Genomic DNA, 17,721 nt, shown 5'->3' on the forward strand with positions numbered 1-17,721 from the left:
TTGGCCAGGTTAGTACATGGATGGGAGACTGCCTGGGAATACCAGGTGCTTTAAATTTTTGGATATTTTTCACGAATTATATAATAATCTTGCAAAAAAAAAAAAAGAGTCAATGCCCGATCTCTGAATCTTAGCAGGTTTAGGTCTGGTTAGTACTTGGATGAGAGACCGCCAGGAATACCAGGTGCTTTAAGCTTTTGGAATTTTTTCACTTAGTATATAATAAATTTGGCAAAAAATAGAGTCAATGCCCGATCTCTGAATATAAGCAGGTTTGGGCCAGGTTAGTACATGGATGGGAGACTGCCTGGGAATACCAGGTGCTTTAAATTTTTGGATATTTTCACAAATTATATAATAATCTTGCAAAAAAAAAAAAAATAGAGTCAATGCCCGATCTCTGAATCTTAGCAGGTTTAGGTCTGGTTAGTACTTGGATGAGAGACCGCCTAGGAATACCAGGTGCTTTAAGCTTTTGGGGTTTCTTTCCTACTTTTATAATGTACTGGCGAGTAGATTGGCTGATCTTTAAATAGCCTTCTCTTTGCAGCAGTCTTCGCTTATGGCCATACCAGCCTGGCTATGCCCGATCTTGTCTGATCTCGTAAGCTAAGCAGGTTTGGGCCTGGTTAGTGCCTGGATGGGAGACCGCCTGGGAATACCAGGTACTCTAAGCTTTTTTGAAATTTTTCACTTAGTATATAATAATTTTGCCAAAAAATAGAGTCAATGCCCGATCTCTGAATATAAGCAGGTTTGCGCCAGGTTAGTACATGGATGGGAGACTGCCTGGGAATACAGGTGCTTTAAATGTTTGGATATTTTTCACGAATTATATAATAATCTTGCAAAAAAAAAAAAAAAGAGTCAATGCCCGATCTCTGAATTTAGCAGTTTAGGTCTGTTAGTACTTGGATGAGAGACCGCCAAGGAATACCAGTGCTTAAGCTTTTGGAATTTTTTCACTTAGTATATAATAAATTGGCAAAAAATAGAGTCAATGCCGATCTCTGAATATAAGCAGGTTTGGGCCAGGTTAGTACATGGATGGGAGACTGCCTGGGAATACCAGGTGCTTTAATTTTTGGATATTTTTCACGAATTATATAATAATCTGGCAAAAAAAAAAAAAAGAGTCAATGCCCGATCTCTGAATCTTAGCAGGTTTAGGTCTGGTTAGTACTTGGATGAGAGACCGCCTAGGAATACCAGGTGCTTAAAGCTTTTGGAATTTTTTCACTTAGTATATAATAAATTTGGCAAAAATATAGAGTCAATGCCCGATCTCTGAATATAAGCAGTTGTGTGGCCAGGTTAGTGACATGGATGGGCGGAGACTGCCTGGGAATACCAGGTGCTTTAAATTTTGTGGATATTTTTCACGAATTATTAATAATCTTGCAAAAAAAAAAAAAAAAAGAAGAAGTCATGCCCGATCTCTGAATCTTAGCAGGTTAAGGTCTGGTTAGTACTTGAATGATAGACCGCCAAGAAACCAGGTGCTTTAAGCTTTTGGAATTTTTCACTAGTATATAATAATTGCAAAAAATAGAGTCAATGCCCGATCTCTGAATATAAGCAGGTTTGGGCCAGTTAGTACTTGGATGATGAGACCGCCTAGGAATACCAGGTGCTTTAAGCTTTTTGGGGTTTCTTTCCTACTTTATAATGTACTGGCGAGTAGATTGGCTGATCTTTAAATAGCCTTCTCTTTGCAGCAGTCTTCGCTTATGGCCATACCAGCCTGGCTATGCCCGATCTTGTCTGATCTCGTAAGCTAAGCAGGTTTGGGCCTGGTTAGTGCCTGGATGGGAGACCGCCTGGGAATGCCAGGTACTGTAAGCTTTTTGAAATTTTTCACTTAGTATATAATAATTTTGCCAAAAAATAGAGTCAATGCCCGATCTCTGAATATAAGCAGGTTTGCGCCAGGTTAGTACATGGATGGGAGACTGCCTGGGAATACCAGGTGCTTTAAATTTTTGGATATTTTTCACGAATTATATAATAATCTTGCAAAAAAAAAAAAAAAAGAGTCAATGCCCGATCTCTGAATCTTAGCAGGTTTAGGTCTGGTTAGTACTTGGATGAGAGACCGCCAGGAATACCAGGTGCTTTAAGCTTTTGGAATTTTTTCACTTAGTATATAATAAATTTGGCAAAAAATAGAGTCAATGCCCGATCTCTGAATATAAGCAGGTTTGGGCCAGGTTAGTACATGGATGGGAGACTGCCTGGGAATACCAGGTGCTTAAAAATTTTTGGATATTTTTCAACGAATTATATAATAATCTTGCAAAAAAAAAAAAAAAGAAGAAGTCAATGCCCGATCTCTGAATCTTAGCAGGCTTAAGGTCTGGTTAGTATTTGGAATGATAGACGCCAAGGGGAATACCTAGGTGCTTTAAGGCGTTTGGAATTTTTTCACTTAGTATACTAATAAATTTGGCAAAAAAATAGAGTCATGCCCGATCTCGAATAATAGCAGGTTTGCGGCCAGGTTAGTACTTGGATGAGAGACCGCCTAGGAATACCAGGTGCTTTAAGCTTTTGGGGTTTCTTTCCTACTTTTATAATGTACTGGCGAGTAGATTGGCTGATCTTTAAATAGCCTTCTCTTTGCAGCAGTCTTCGCTTATGGCCATACCAGCCTGGCTATGCCTGATCTTGTCTTGATCTCGTAAGCTAAGCAGGTTTGGGCCTGGTTAGTGCCTGGATGGGAGACCGCCTGGGAATGCCAGGTACTGTAAGCTTTTTTGAAATTTTCACTTAGTATATAATAATTTTGCCAAAAAATTAGAGTCAATGCCCGATCTCTGAATATAAGCAGGTTTGCGCCAGGTTTAGTACATGGATGGGAGACTGCCTGGAATACCAGGTGCTTTAAATGTTTGGATATTTTTCACGAATTATAAATAATCTTGCAAAAAAAAAAAAGAGTCAATGCCCGATCACTGAATTTTAGCAGGTTTAGGTCTAGTTAGTACTTGGATGAGAGACCGCCAAGGAATACCAGGTGCTTTAAAGCTTTTGGAATTTTTTCACTTAGTATATATATAAATTTGGCAAAAAATAGAAGTCAAATGGCCCGATCTCTGAATATAAGCAGGATTGCGCCAGGTTTAGAACATGGATGGGAGACTGCCTGGGAATACCAGGTGCTTTAAAATTTTTGGATATTTTTCCACGAATTAATATAATAATCTGGCAAAAAAAAAAAAGAGTCAATGCCCGATCTCTGAATCTTAGCAGGTTTAGGTCTGGTTAGTACTTGGTTGAAAGGACTGCCTAGGAATACCAGGGTGCTTTAAGCTTTTGGGGTTTCTTTCCTACTTTTATAATGTACTGGCGAGAGATTGGCTGATCTTTAAATAGCCTTCTCTTTGCAGCAGTCTTCGCTTATGGCCATACCAGCCTGGCTATGCCGATCTTGTCTGATCTCGTAAGCTAAGCAGGTTTGGGCCTGGTTAGTGCCTGGATGGGAGACCGCCTGGGAATACCAGGTACTCTAAGCTTTTTTGAAATTTTTCACTTAGTATATAATAATTTTGCCAAAAAATAGAGTCAATGCCCGATCTCTGAATATAAGCAGGTTTGCGCCAGGTTAGTACATGGATGGGAGACTGCCTGGGAATACCCAGGTGCTTTAATATTTTTGGATATTTTTCACGAATTATATAATAATCTGGCAAAAAAAAAAAAAAGAGTCAATGCCCGATCTCTGAATCTTAGCAGGTTTAGGTCTGGTTAGTACTTGGTTGAAGACCGCCTAGGAATACCAGGTGCTTAAAGCTTTTGGATTTTTTCACTTAGTATATAATAAATTTGGCAAAAAAATAGAGTCAATGCCCGATCTCTGAATATAAGCAGGTTTGGGCCAGGTTAGTACATGGATGGGAGACTGCCTGGGAATACCAGGTGCTTTAAATTTTTGGATATTTTTCACGAATTATATAATAATCTTGCAAAAAAAAAAAAAAAAGAAGAAGTCAATGCCCGATCTCTGAATCTTAGCAGGATAAGGTCTGGTTAGTAATTGAATGATAGACCGCCAAGGAATACCAGGTGCTTTAAGCTTTTGGAATTTTTTCACTTAGTATATAATAAATTTGCCAAAAAATAGAGTCAATGCCCGATCTCTGAATATAAGCAGGTTTGGGCCAGGTTAGTACTTGGATGAGAGACCGTCTAGGAATACCAGGTGCTTTAAGCTTTTGGGGTTTCTTTCCTACTATTATAATGTAACTGGCGAGTAGATTGGCTGATCTTTAAATAGCCTTCTCTTTGCAGCAGTCTTCGCTTATGGCCATACCAGCCTGGCTATGCCTGATCTTGTCTGATCTCGTAAGCTAAGCAGGTTTGGGCCTGGTTAGTGCCTGGATGGGAGACCGCCTGGGAATACCAGGTACTCTAAGCTTTTTTGAAATTTTTCACTTAGTATATAATAATTTTGCCAAAAAATAGAGTCAATGCCCGATCTCTGAATATAAGCAGGTTTGGGCCAGGTTAGTACATGGATGGGAGACTGCCTGGGAATACCAGGTGCTTTAAATTTTTGGATATTTTTCACGAATTATATAATAATCTTGCAAAAAAAAAAAAAAAAGAAGAAGTCAATGCCCGATCTCTGAATCTTAGCAGGATAAGGTCTGGTTAGTAATTGAATTATAGACCGCCAAGGAATACCAGGTGCTTTAAGCTTTTGGAATTTTTTTCACTTAGTATATAATAAATTTGCCAAAAAATAGAGTCAATGCCCGATCTCTGAATATAAGCAGGTTTGGGCCAGGTTAGTACTTGGATGAGAGACCGCCTAGGAATACCAGGTGCTTTAAGCTTTTGGGGTTTCTTTCCTACTATTATAATGTACTGGCGAGTAGATTGGCTGATCTTTAAATAGCCTTCTCTTTGCAGCAGTCTTCGCTTATGGCCATACCAGCCTGGCTATGCCTGATCTTGTCTGATCTCGTAAGCTAAGCAGGTTTGGGCCTGGTTAGTGCCTGGATGCGTGACCGCCTGGGAATGCCAGGTACTGTAAGCTTTTTTGAAATTTTTCACTTAGTATATAATAATTTTGCCAAAAAATAGAGTCAATGCCCGATCTCTGAATATAAGCAGGTTTGCGCCAGGTTAGTACATGGATGGGAGACTGCCTGGGAATACCAGGTGCTTTAAATTTTTGGATATTTTTTACGAATTATATAATAATCTGGCAAAAAAAAAAAAAAAAGAGTCAATGCCCGATCTCTGAATTTTAGCAGGTTTAGGTCTGGTTAGTACTTGGTTGAAAGACCGCCTAGGAATACCAGGTGCTTAAAGCTTTTGGAATTTTTTCACTTAGTATATAATAAATTTGGCAAAAAATAGAGTCAATGCCCGATCTCTGAATATAAGCAGGTTTGGGCCAGGTTAGTACATGGATGGGAGACTGCCTGGGAATACCAGGTGCTTTAAATTTTTGGATATTTTTCACGAATTATATAATAATCTTGCAAAAAAAAAAAAAAAAAAGAAGAAGTCAATGCCCGATCTCTGAATCTTAGCAGGTTAAGGTCTGGTTAGTACTTGAATGATAGACCGCCAAGGAATACCAGGTGCTTTAAGGTTTTGGAATTTTTTCACTTAGTATATAATAAATTTGGCAAAAAATAGAGTCAATGCCCGATCTCTGAATATAAGCAGGTTTGGGCCAGGTTAGTACTTGGATGAGAGACCGCCTAGGAATACCAGGTGCTTTAAGCTTTTGGGGTTTCTTTCCTACTTTTATAATGTACTGGCGAGTAGATTGGCTGATCTTTAAATAGCCTTCTCTTTGCAGCAGTCTTCGCTTATGGCCATACCAGCCTGGCTATGCCTGATCTTGTCTGATCTCGTAAGCTAAGCAGGTTTGGGCCTGGTTAGTGCCTGAATGGGAGACCGCCTGGGAATGCCAGGTACTGTAAGCTTTTTTGAAATTTTTCACTTAGTATATAATAATTTTGCCAAAAAATTAGAGTCAATGCCCGATCTCTGAATATAAGCAGGTTTGCGCCAGGTTAGTACATGGATGGGAGACTGCCTGGGAATACCAGGTGCTTTAAATGTTTGGATATTTTTCACGAATTATATAATAATCTTGCAAAAAAAAAAAAGAGTCAATGCCCGATCACTGAATTTTAGCAGGTTTAGGTCTAGTTAGTACTTGGATGAGAGACCGCCAAGGAATACCAGGTGCTTTAAGCTTTTGGAATTTTTTCACTTAGTATATAATAAATTTGGCAAAAAATAGAGTCAATGCCCGATCTCTGAATATAAGCAGGATTGCGCCAGGTTAGAACATGGATGGGAGACTGCCTGGGAATACCAGGTGCTTTAAATTTTTGGATATTTTTCACGAATTATATAATAATCTGGCAAAAAAAAAAAAAAAGAGTCAATGCCCGATCTCTGAATCTTAGCAGGTTTAGATCTGGTTAGTACTTGGATGAGAGACCGCCAAGGAATACCAGGTGCTTTAAGCTTTTGGAATTTTTTCACTTAGTATATAATAAATTTGGCAAAAAATAGAGTCAGTGCCCGATCTCTGAATATAAGCAGGTTTGGGCCAGGTTAGTACATGGATGGGAGACTGCCTGGGAATACCAGGTGCTTTAAATTTTTGGATATTTTTCACAAATTATATAATAATCTTGCAAAAAAAAAAAAAATAGAGTCAATGCCCGATCTCTGAATCTTAGCAGGTTTAGGTCTGGTTAGTACTTGGATGAGAGACCGCCTAGGAATACCAGGTGCTTTAAGCTTTTGGGGTTTCTTTCCTACTTTTATAATGTACTGGCGAGTAGATTGGCTGATCTTTAAATAGCCTTCTCTTTGCAGCAGTCTTCGCTTATGGCCATACCAGCCTGGCTATGCCCGATCTTGTCTGATCTCGTAAGCTAAGCAGGTTTGGGCCTGGTTAGTGCCTGGATGGGAGACCGCCTGGGAATGCCAGGTACTGTAAGCTTTTTTGAAATTTTTCACTTAGTATATAATAATTTTGCCAAAAAATAGAGTCAATGCCCGATCTCTGAATATAAGCAGGTTTGCGCCAGGTTAGTACATGGATGGGAGACTGCCTGGGAATACCAGGTGCTTTAAATGTTTGGATATTTTTCACGAATTATATAATAATCTTGCAAAAAAAAAAAAAAAGAAGAAGTCAATGCCCGATCTCTGAATCTTAGCAGGATAAGGTCTGGTTAGTAATTGAATGATAGACCGCCAAGGAATACCAGGTGCTTTAAGCTTTTGGAATTTTTTCACTTAGTATATAATAAATTTGCCAAAAAATAGAGTCAATGCCCGATCTCTGAATATAAGCAGGTTTGGGCCAGGTTAGTACTTGGATGAGAGACCGTCTAGGAATACCAGGTGCTTTAAGCTTTTGGGGTTTCTTTCCTACTATTATAATGTACTGGCGAGTAGATTGGCTGATCTTTAAATAGCCTTCTCTTTGCAGCAGTCTTCGCTTATGGCCATACCAGCCTGGCTATGCCTGATCTTGTCTGATCTCGTAAGCTAAGCAGGTTTGGGCCTGGTTAGTGCCTGGATGGGAGACCGCCTGGGAATACCAGGTACTCTAAGCTTTTTTGAAAATTTTTCACTTAGTATATAATAATTTTGCCAAAAAATAGAGTCAATGCCCGATCTCTGAATATAAGCAGGTTTGGGCCAGGTTAGTACATGGATGGGAGACTGCCTGGGAATACCAGGTGCTTTAAATTTTTGGATATTTTTCACGAATTATATAATAATCTTGCAAAAAAAAAAAAAAAGAAGAAGTCAATGCCCGATCTCTGAATCTTAGCAGGATAAGGTCTGGTTAGTAATTGAATTATAGACCGCCAAGGAATACCAGGTGCTTTAAGCTTTTGGAATTTTTTCACTTAGTATATAATAAATTTGCCAAAAAATAGAGTCAATGCCCGATCTCTGAATATAAGCAGGTTTGGGCCAGGTTAGTACTTGGATGAGAGACCGCCTAGGAATACCAGGTGCTTTAAGCTTTTGGGGTTTCTTTCCTACTATTATAATGTACTGGCGAGTAGATTGGCTGATCTTTAAATAGCCTTCTCTTTGCAGCAGTCTTCGCTTATGGCCATACCAGCCTGGCTATGCCTGATCTTGTCTGATCTCGTAAGCTAAGCAGGTTTGGGCCTGGTTAGTGCCTGGATGCGTGACCGCCTGGGAATGCCAGGTACTGTAAGCTTTTTTGAAATTTTTCACTTAGTATATAATAATTTTGCCAAAAAATAGAGTCAATGCCCGATCTCTGAATATAAGCAGGTTTGCGCCAGGTTAGTACATGGATGGGAGACTGCCTGGGAATACCAGGTGCTTTAAATTTTTGGATATTTTTTACGAATTATATAATAATCTGGCAAAAAAAAAAAAAAAAGAGTCAATGCCCGATCTCTGAATTTTAGCAGGTTTAGGTCTGGTTAGTACTTGGTTGAAAGACCGCCTAGGAATACCAGGTGCTTAAAGCTTTTGGAATTTTTTCACTTAGTATATAATAAATTTGGCAAAAAATAGAGTCAATGCCCGATCTCTGAATATAAGCAGGTTTGGGCCAGGTTAGTACATGGATGGGAGACTGCCTGGGAATACCAGGTGCTTTAAATTTTTGGATATTTTTCACGAATTATATAATAATCTTGCAAAAAAAAAAAAAAAAAAGAAGAAGTCAATGCCCGATCTCTGAATCTTAGCAGGTTAAGGTCTGGTTAGTACTTGAATGATAGACCGCCAAGGAATACCAGGTGCTTTAAGGTTTTGGAATTTTTTCACTTAGTATATAATAAATTTGGCAAAAAATAGAGTCAATGCCCGATCTCTGAATATAAGCAGGTTTGGGCCAGGTTAGTACTTGGATGAGAGACCGCCTAGGAATACCAGGTGCTTTAAGCTTTTGGGGTTTCTTTCCTACTTTTATAATGTACTGGCGAGTAGATTGGCTGATCTTTAAATAGCCTTCTCTTTGCAGCAGTCTTCGCTTATGGCCATACCAGCCTGGCTATGCCTGATCTTGTCTGATCTCGTAAGCTAAGCAGGTTTGGGCCTGGTTAGTGCCTGAATGGGAGACCGCCTGGGAATGCCAGGTACTGTAAGCTTTTTTGAAATTTTTCACTTAGTATATAATAATTTTGCCAAAAAATTAGAGTCAATGCCCGATCTCTGAATATAAGCAGGTTTGCGCCAGGTTAGTACATGGATGGGAGACTGCCTGGGAATACCAGGTGCTTTAAATGTTTGGATATTTTTCACGAATTATATAATAATCTTGCAAAAAAAAAAAAGAGTCAATGCCCGATCACTGAATTTTAGCAGGTTTAGGTCTAGTTAGTACTTGGATGAGAGACCGCCAAGGAATACCAGGTGCTTTAAGCTTTTGGAATTTTTTCACTTAGTATATAATAAATTTGGCAAAAAATAGAGTCAATGCCCGATCTCTGAATATAAGCAGGATTGCGCCAGGTTAGAACATGGATGGGAGACTGCCTGGGAATACCAGGTGCTTTAAATTTTTGGATATTTTTCACGAATTATATAATAATCTGGCAAAAAAAAAAAAAAAAGAGTCAATGCCCGATCTCTGAATCTTAGCAGGTTTAGATCTGGTTAGTACTTGGATGAGAGACCGCCAAGGAATACCAGGTGCTTTAAGCTTTTGGAATTTTTTCACTTAGTATATAATAAATTTGGCAAAAAATAGAGTCAGTGCCCGATCTCTGAATATAAGCAGGTTTGGGCCAGGTTAGTACATGGATGGGAGACTGCCTGGGAATACCAGGTGCTTTAAATTTTTGGATATTTTTCACAAATTATATAATAATCTTGCAAAAAAAAAAAAAATAGAGTCAATGCCCGATCTCTGAATCTTAGCAGGTTTAGGTCTGGTTAGTACTTGGATGAGAGACCGCCTAGGAATACCAGGTGCTTTAAGCTTTTGGGGTTTCTTTCCTACTTTTATAATGTACTGGCGAGTAGATTGGCTGATCTTTAAATAGCCTTCTCTTTGCAGCAGTCTTCGCTTATGGCCATACCAGCCTGGCTATGCCCGATCTTGTCTGATCTCGTAAGCTAAGCAGGTTTGGGCCTGGTTAGTGCCTGGATGGGAGACCGCCTGGGAATGCCAGGTACTGTAAGCTTTTTTGAAATTTTTCACTTAGTATATAATAATTTTGCCAAAAAATAGAGTCAATGCCCGATCTCTGAATATAAGCAGGTTTGCGCCAGGTTAGTACATGGATGGGAGACTGCCTGGGAATACCAGGTGCTTTAAATGTTTGGATATTTTTCACGAATTATATAATAATCTTGCAAAAAAAAAAAAAAAGAGTCAATGCCCGATCTCTGAATCTTAGCAGGTTTAGGTCTGGTTAGTACTTGGATGAGAGACCGCCAAGGAATACCAGGTGCTTTAAGCTTTTGGAATTTTTTCACTTAGTATATAATAAATTTGGCAAAAAATAGAGTCAATGCCCGATCTCTGAATATAAGCAGGTTTGGGCCAGGTTAGTACATGGATGGGAGACTGCCTGGGAATACCAGGTGCTTTAAATTTTTGGATATTTTTCACGAATTATATAATAATCTTGCAAAAAAAAAAAAAAAAAGAAGAAGTCAATGCCCGATCTCTGAATCTTAGCAGGTTAAGGTCTGGTTAGTACTTGAATGATAGACCGCCAAGGAATACCAGGTGCTTTAAGCTTTTGGAATTTTTTCACTTAGTATATAATAAATTTGGCAAAAAATAGAGTCAATGCCCGATCTCTGAATATAAGCAGGTTTGGGCCAGGTTAGTACTTGGATGAGAGACCGCCTAGGAATACCAGGTGCTTTAAGCTTTTGGGGTTTCTTTCCTACTTTTATAATGCACTGGCGAGTAGATTGGCTGATCTTTAAATAGCCTTCTCTTTGCAGCAGTCTTCGCTTATGGCCATACCAGCCTGGCTATGCCCGATCTTGTCTGATCTCGGAAGCTAAGCAGGTTTGGGCCTGGTTAGTGCCTGGATGGGAGACCGCCTGGGAATGCCAGGTACTCTAAGCTATTTTGAAATTTTTCACTTAGTATATAATAATTTTGCCAAAAAATAGAGTCAATGCCCGATCTCTGAATATAAGCAGGTTTGCGCCAGGTTAGTACATGGATGGGAGACTGCCTGGGAATATCAGGTGCTTTAAGGTCGCTGTTGGACAGTGTTTTCTCTACTTCCTGTTGGCCTTCTGTAGCTAATCATAGCTCCATGTAGCTGTTTTTATTTTATATTTTTTCTCTATAATCTTTCTTACTATCACTGTCTGTTTGTTTGTTTTTTTAATTGTAAAATATAACTTAATTCACACCATATTTCTGATATTACCGATCAATCTTATCAGATTAACTTTGATCGTTCACTCTTCCGTGACTGCAGCACACCTGCAAAGCGTTAGCACTCGTTAGCTTGTCATTAGCGTTTTCTTTTCTCCTCTCCTCTCCTCTCTCACGCTGCAGTTTTCCACAAGTTCATCAAACAACCGCAGTAAGAATATTTCATCAAGCACGGTGAGTAATGGCTTCTCCTACAATTGTTATTTGCACATCTTGCCACATGTACAGTTTATCTATCTCTGTCGCTGATGAGGGATTCACATGTGATAAATGCAGGGAAACAGTTAGGCTGACAGAGAAGATTTCAGAATTAGAGACACGCATCCAAACTTTAATTGAGGACAGTAAGAATGTTAGGGCTCTAGATATGGCTTTGGATGCGTCTAGCTCAGGGATTCCTGTACATTGTCCGGTTCCAGCAGAGCCCCTGCAGCAGGGCAACTGGGTGACGGTGAGGCAGCGTAGTCGTGGGTCAAAACACCGCTCTTCTGTTCCGATCAAAACATTAAACAGGTTCTCCCCACTCAGTGATGCACCCACTGAGAAACCTGATGAAAGTGCTCTAGTTATTGGCGATTCTATTGTACGGAACGTGAATATAGAGACACCAGCCACCATAGTCAAATGTTTACCGGGAGCCAGAGCGCCTGACATCTTGGCAAATTTAAAAGTGCTGGCTAATGCTAAACGTAAATACAGTAAGATTGTTATTCATGCCGGCGCTAATGATGTTCGACTTCGCCAGTCGGAGATCACTAAAAATAACTTTAAAGAGGTGTGTGAACTTGCAAGCACGATGTCAGACACTGTAATATGCTCTGGTCCCCTCCCTGCTTACCGTGGTGATGAGATGCATAGCAGATTGTCATCACTCAATGGCTGGATGTCTAAGTGGTGCCCACAGAATAACATAGGTTATATAGACAATTGGACGAGCTTTTGGGGCAGACCTGACCTGTTTAAAAGAGATGGTCTTCATCCCTCCTGGGATGGCGCCACTCTTCTGTCTAGAAATATGGCAAATAGTCTTAGTGTTTATACTTGACTAACTGGGGCCCAGGTCAGGAAGCAGACAGACTGGCTAAACCGACCGTCTGCTAGCTGCCTCCCGTCACAGAGGTCAGTTAATTCTCAGCACATAGAGACTCTTTCACCTAGATATCACACTATAGAGACTGTGTCTGTTCCACGAACTAGAAAATACAAAAAACGTCCAAACCAAGTTAAGGTTAACAATTTAATTGAGGTTCAACAAATAAAAAACAAATGCAATATGGATAAACAAATGATAAAGATTGGCTTATTGAATATCAGATCCATTTCTACGAAAACACTTTTTGTAAATAATATGATAACTGATCATAATATAGATGTGCTCTGCTTGACAGAAACCTGGCTAAAACCTGATGATTACATTATTTTAAATGAGTCCACCCCCCAAGATTATGGTTATAAACACGAGCCGCGTCTAAAAGGCAAAGGGGGAGGTGTTGCTTCAATTTATAATAACGTTTTCAGGATTTCTCAGAGGGCAGGCTTCAAGTATAACTCGTTTGAAGTAATGGTGCTTCATATAACATTATCCAGAGAAACCAATGTTAATGATAAATCCCCTGTTATGTTTGTACTGGCTACTGTATACAGGCCACCAGGGCACCATACAGACTTTATTAAAGAGTTTGGTGATTTTACATCCGAGTTAGTTCTGGCTGCAGATAAAGTCTTAATAGTTGGTGATTTTAATATCCATGTCGATAATGAAAAAGATGTATTGGGATCAGCATTTATAGACATTCTGAACTCTATTGGTGTTAGACAACACGTTTCAGGACCTACTCATTGTCGAAATCATACTCTAGATTTAATACTGTCACATGGAATTGATGTTGATAGTGTTGAAATTATTCAGCCAAGTGATGATATCTCAGATCATTATTTAGTTCTGTGTAAACTTCATATAGCCAAAATTGTAAATTCTACTTCTTGTTACAAGTATCGAAGAACCATCACTTCTACCACAAAAGACAGCTTTTTAAGTTATCTTCCTGATGTATCCGAATTCCTTAGCATATCCAAAACCTCAGAACAACTTGATGATGTAACAGAAACTATGGACTCTCTCTTTTCTAGCACTTTAAATACAGTTGCTCCTTTACGCTTAAGAAAGGTTAAGGAAAACAGTTTGACACCATGGTATAATGAGCATACTCGCACCCTAAAGAGAGCAGCCCGAAAAATGGAGCGCAGCTGGAGGAAAACAAAACTAGAGGTATTTCGTATTGCTTGGCGGGAAAGTAGCATATCCTACCGAAAAGCATTAAAAACTGCTAGATCTGATTACTTTTCTTCTCTTTTAGAAGAAAACAAACATAACCCCAGGTATTTATTCAATACAGTGGCTAAATTAACGAAAAATAAAGCCTCAACAAGTGTTGACATTTCCCAACACCACAGCAGTAATGACTTTATGAACTACTTTACTTCTAAAATCGATACTATTAGAGATAAAATTGCAACCATTCAGCCGTCAGCTACAGTTTCGCATCAGACAGTGCACTATAGACCCCCTGAGGAACAGCTCCACTCATTCTCTACTATAGGAGAGGAAGAATTGTATAAACTTGTTAAATCATCTAAACTTACAACATGTATGTTAGACCCTATACCATCTAAGCTCTTAAAAGAGGTGCTTCCAGAAGTCATAGGTCCTCTTCTGACTATTATTAATTCCTCATTGTTATTAGGACATGTCCCCAAAACCTTCAAACTGGCTGTTATTAAGCCTCTCATAAAAAAGCCACAACTTGACCCCAGAGAACTAGTTAATTATAGACCAATCTCGAATCTCCCTTTTCTGTCCAAGATACTAGAAAAGGTGGTATCCTCACAATTATATTCCTTCTTAGAGAAAAATGGTATATGTGAGGATTTCCAGTCAGGATTTAGACCGTATCATAGTACTGAAACTGCTCTCCTTAGAGTTACAAATGATCTGCTCTTATCATCTGATCGTGGGTGTATCTCTCTATTAGTTTTATTGGATCTTAGTGCTGCGTTTGACACAATTGACCACAACATTCTTTTGCATAGACTTGAACACTTTGTTGGCATCAGTGGAAGTGCATTAGCATGGTTTAAATCGTACTTATATGACCGCCATCAGTTCGTAGCAGTGAATGAAGATGTATCATATCGATCACAAGTGCAGTATGGAGTACCTCAAGGCTCAGTTCTAGGGCCGCTACTCTTCACGCTTTATATGTTACCCTTGGGAGATATCATCAGGAAACATGGTGTTAGCTTTCACTGTTATGCTGATGATACGCAGCTCTATATTTCCTCGCAGCCCGGTGAAACACACCAATTTGAAAAACTAATGGAATGCATAGTCGATATAAAAAATTGGATGACGAGTAATTTCTTACTGCTAAATTCAGAAAAAACAGAGGTGTTAATCATAGGGCCTAAAAACTCTACTTGTAATAACCTAGAACACTGTCTAAGACTTGATGGTTGCTCTGTCAATTCTTCGTCATCAGTTAGGAACCTAGGTGTGCTACTTGATCGCAATCTTTCCTTAGAAAGCCACGTTTCTAGCATTTGTAAAACTGCATTTTTCCATCTCAAAAATATATCTAAATTACGGCCTATGCTCTCAATGTCAAATGCAGAAATGTTAATCCATGCATTTATGACTTCAAGGTTAGACTACTGTAATGCTTTATTGGGTGGTTGTTCTGCACGCTTGGTAAACAAACTACAGCTAGTCCAAAATGCAGCAGCAAGAGTTCTTACTAGAACCAGGAAGTATGACCATATTAGCCCGGTCCTGTCCACACTGCACTGGCTCCCTATCAAACATCGTATAGATTTTAAAATATTGCTTATTACTTATAAAGCCCTGAATGGTTTAGCACCTCAGTATTTGAATGAGCTCCTTTTACATTATACTCCTCTACGTCCGCTACGTTCTCAAAACTCAGGCAATTTCATAATACCTAGAATATCAAAATCAACTGCGGGCGGCAGATCCTTTTCCTATTTGGCGCCTAAACTCTGGAATAACCTACCTAACATTGTTCGGGAGGCAGACACACTCTTGCAGTTTAAATCTAGATTAAAGACCCATCTCTTTAACCTGGCATACACATAACATACTAATATGCTTTTAATATCCAAATCCGTTAAAGGATTTTTAGGCTGCATTAATTAGGTAAACTGGAACCGGAACACTTCACATAACACCGTACTTTCTACATCATTAGAAGAATGGCATCTACGCTAATATTTGTCTGTTTCTCTCTTGTTCCGAGGTCACCGTGGCCACCAGATCCAGTCTGTGTCCAGATCAGAGGGTCACTGCAGTCACCCGGATCCAGTACGTATCCAGACCAGATGGTGGATCAGCACCTAGAAAGGACCTCTACTGACCTGAAAGACAGCGGAGACCAGGACAACTAGAGCCCCAGATACAGATCCCCTGTAAAGACCTTGTCTCAGAGGAGCACCAGGACAAGACCACAGGAAACAGATGATTCTTCTGCACAATCTGACTTTGCTGCAGCCTGGAATTGAACTACTGGTTTCGTTTGGTCAGAGGAGAACTGGCCCCCCAACTGAGCCTGGTTTCTCCCAAGGTTTTTTTCTCCATTCTGTCACCGATGGAGTTTCGGTTCCTTGCCGCTGTCGCCTCTGGCTTGCTTAGTTGGGGTCACTTCATCTACAGCGATATCGTTGACTTGATTGCAAATTAAAACAGACACTATTTCAACTGAACAGAGATGACATCAATGAATTCAATGATGAACTGCCTTTAACTATCATTTTGCATTATTGAGACACTGTTTTCCAAATGAATGTTGTTCAGTGCTTTGGCGCAATGTATTTTGTTTAAAGCACTATATAAATAAAGGTGATTGATTGATTGATTGATTTAAATTTTTGGATATTTTTCACGAATTATATAATAATCTTGCAAAAAAAAAAAAAAAAAAAAAGAGTCAATGCCCGATCTCTGAATCTTAGCAGGTTTAGGTCTGGTTAGTACTTGGATGAGAGACCGCCAAGGAATACCAGGTGCTTTAAGCTTTTGGAATTTTTTCACTTAGTATATAATAAATTTGGCAAAAAATAGAGTCAATGCCCGATCTCTGAATATAAGCAGGTTTGGGCCAGGTTAGTACATGGATGGGAGACTGCCTGGGAATACCAGGTGCTTTAAATTTTTGGATATTTTTCACAAATTATATAATAATCTTGCAAAAAAAAAAAAAAATAGAGTCAATGCCCGATCTCTGAATCTTAGCAGGTTTAGGTCTGGTTAGTACTTGGTTGAAAGACCGCCTAGGAATACCAGGTGCTTAAAGCTTTTGGAATTTTTTCACTTAGTATATAATAAATTTGGCAAAAAATAGAGTCAATGCCCGATCTCTGAATATAAGCAGGTTTGGGCCAGGTTAGTACTTGGATGAGAGACCGCCTAGGAATACCAGGTGCTTTAAGCTTTTGGGGTTTCTTTCCTACTTTTATAATGTACTGGCGAGTAGATTGGCTGATCTTTATATAGCCTTCTCTTTTTAGCAGTCTTCGCTTATGGCCATACCAGCCTGGCTATGCCCGATCTTGTCTGATCTCGGAAGCTAAGCAGGTTTGGGCCTGGTTAGTACTTGGATGGGAGACCGCCTGGGAATACCAGGTACTGTAAGCTTTTTGGAAATTTTTCACTTAGTATATAATAATTTTGCCAAAAAATAGAGTCAATGCCCGATCTCTGAATATAAGCAGGTTTGGGCCAGGTTAGTACATGGATGGGAGACTGCCTGGGAATACCAGGTGCTTTAAATTTTTGGATATTTTTCACGAATTATATAATAATCTTGCAAAAAAAAAAAAAAAGAAGAAGTCAATGCCCGATCTCTGAATCTTAGCAGGTTAAGGTCTGGTTAGTACTTGAATGATAGACCGCCAAGGAATACCAGGTGCTTTAAGCTTTTGGAATTTTTTCACTTAGTATATAATAAATTTGGCAAAAAATAGAGTCAATGCCCGATCTCTGAATATAAGCAGGTTTGGGCCAGGTTAGTACTTGGATGAGAGACCGCCTAGGAATACCAGGTGCTTTAAGCTTTTGGGGTTTCTTTCCTACTTTTATAATGTACTGGCGAGTAGATTGGCTGATCTTTAAATAGCCTTCTCTTTGCAGCAGTCTTCGCTTATGGCCATACCAGCCTGGCTATGCCCGATCTTGTCTGATCTCGGAAGCTAAGCAGGTTTGGGCCTGGTTAGTACTTGGATGGGAGACCGCCTGGGAATACCAGGTACTGTAAGCT

General features: G+C 39.4%; 2 non-coding genes and 13 pseudogenes across 2 annotated transcripts; all 15 read left to right on the forward strand.

Moving 5' to 3' along the window:
• Positions 1 to 558: 558 nt before the first annotated feature.
• LOC113068475 (uncharacterized) lies at positions 559 to 677 on the forward strand (annotated as a pseudogene).
• A 1,049-nt stretch (positions 678 to 1,726) lies between these two features.
• LOC113068457 (uncharacterized) lies at positions 1,727 to 1,845 on the forward strand (annotated as a pseudogene).
• A 788-nt stretch (positions 1,846 to 2,633) lies between these two features.
• Positions 2,634 to 2,753, forward strand: LOC113068477 (uncharacterized; annotated as a pseudogene).
• Positions 2,754 to 3,397: 644 nt separating this feature from the next.
• LOC113068490 (uncharacterized) lies at positions 3,398 to 3,515 on the forward strand (annotated as a pseudogene).
• A 783-nt stretch (positions 3,516 to 4,298) lies between these two features.
• On the forward strand, positions 4,299 to 4,417 carry LOC113068483 (uncharacterized; annotated as a pseudogene).
• A 505-nt stretch (positions 4,418 to 4,922) lies between these two features.
• Positions 4,923 to 5,041, forward strand: LOC113068491 (uncharacterized; annotated as a pseudogene).
• Positions 5,042 to 5,826: 785 nt separating this feature from the next.
• Positions 5,827 to 5,945, forward strand: LOC113068480 (uncharacterized; annotated as a pseudogene).
• Positions 5,946 to 6,863: 918 nt separating this feature from the next.
• LOC113068458 (uncharacterized) lies at positions 6,864 to 6,982 on the forward strand (annotated as a pseudogene).
• A 503-nt stretch (positions 6,983 to 7,485) lies between these two features.
• On the forward strand, positions 7,486 to 7,604 carry LOC113068484 (uncharacterized; annotated as a pseudogene).
• Positions 7,605 to 8,108: 504 nt separating this feature from the next.
• LOC113068493 (uncharacterized) lies at positions 8,109 to 8,227 on the forward strand (annotated as a pseudogene).
• Positions 8,228 to 9,012: 785 nt separating this feature from the next.
• LOC113068482 (uncharacterized) lies at positions 9,013 to 9,131 on the forward strand (annotated as a pseudogene).
• A 919-nt stretch (positions 9,132 to 10,050) lies between these two features.
• LOC113068466 (uncharacterized) lies at positions 10,051 to 10,169 on the forward strand (annotated as a pseudogene).
• Positions 10,170 to 10,952: 783 nt separating this feature from the next.
• LOC113068441 (uncharacterized) lies at positions 10,953 to 11,071 on the forward strand (annotated as a pseudogene).
• Positions 11,072 to 16,980: 5,909 nt separating this feature from the next.
• On the forward strand, positions 16,981 to 17,099 carry LOC113068437 (5S ribosomal RNA). Its single transcript, XR_003279538.1, has one exon. It is a non-coding gene; the product is annotated as a 5S ribosomal RNA (ribosomal RNA).
• A 503-nt stretch (positions 17,100 to 17,602) lies between these two features.
• LOC113068449 (5S ribosomal RNA) lies at positions 17,603 to 17,721 on the forward strand. Its single transcript, XR_003279539.1, has one exon. It is a non-coding gene; the product is annotated as a 5S ribosomal RNA (ribosomal RNA).

This window comes from Carassius auratus, linkage group LG44F, assembly GCF_003368295.1.
Source record: "Carassius auratus strain Wakin linkage group LG44F, ASM336829v1, whole genome shotgun sequence".
In the NCBI taxonomy this organism is placed as follows: Eukaryota; Metazoa; Chordata; class Actinopteri; order Cypriniformes; family Cyprinidae; genus Carassius; species Carassius auratus.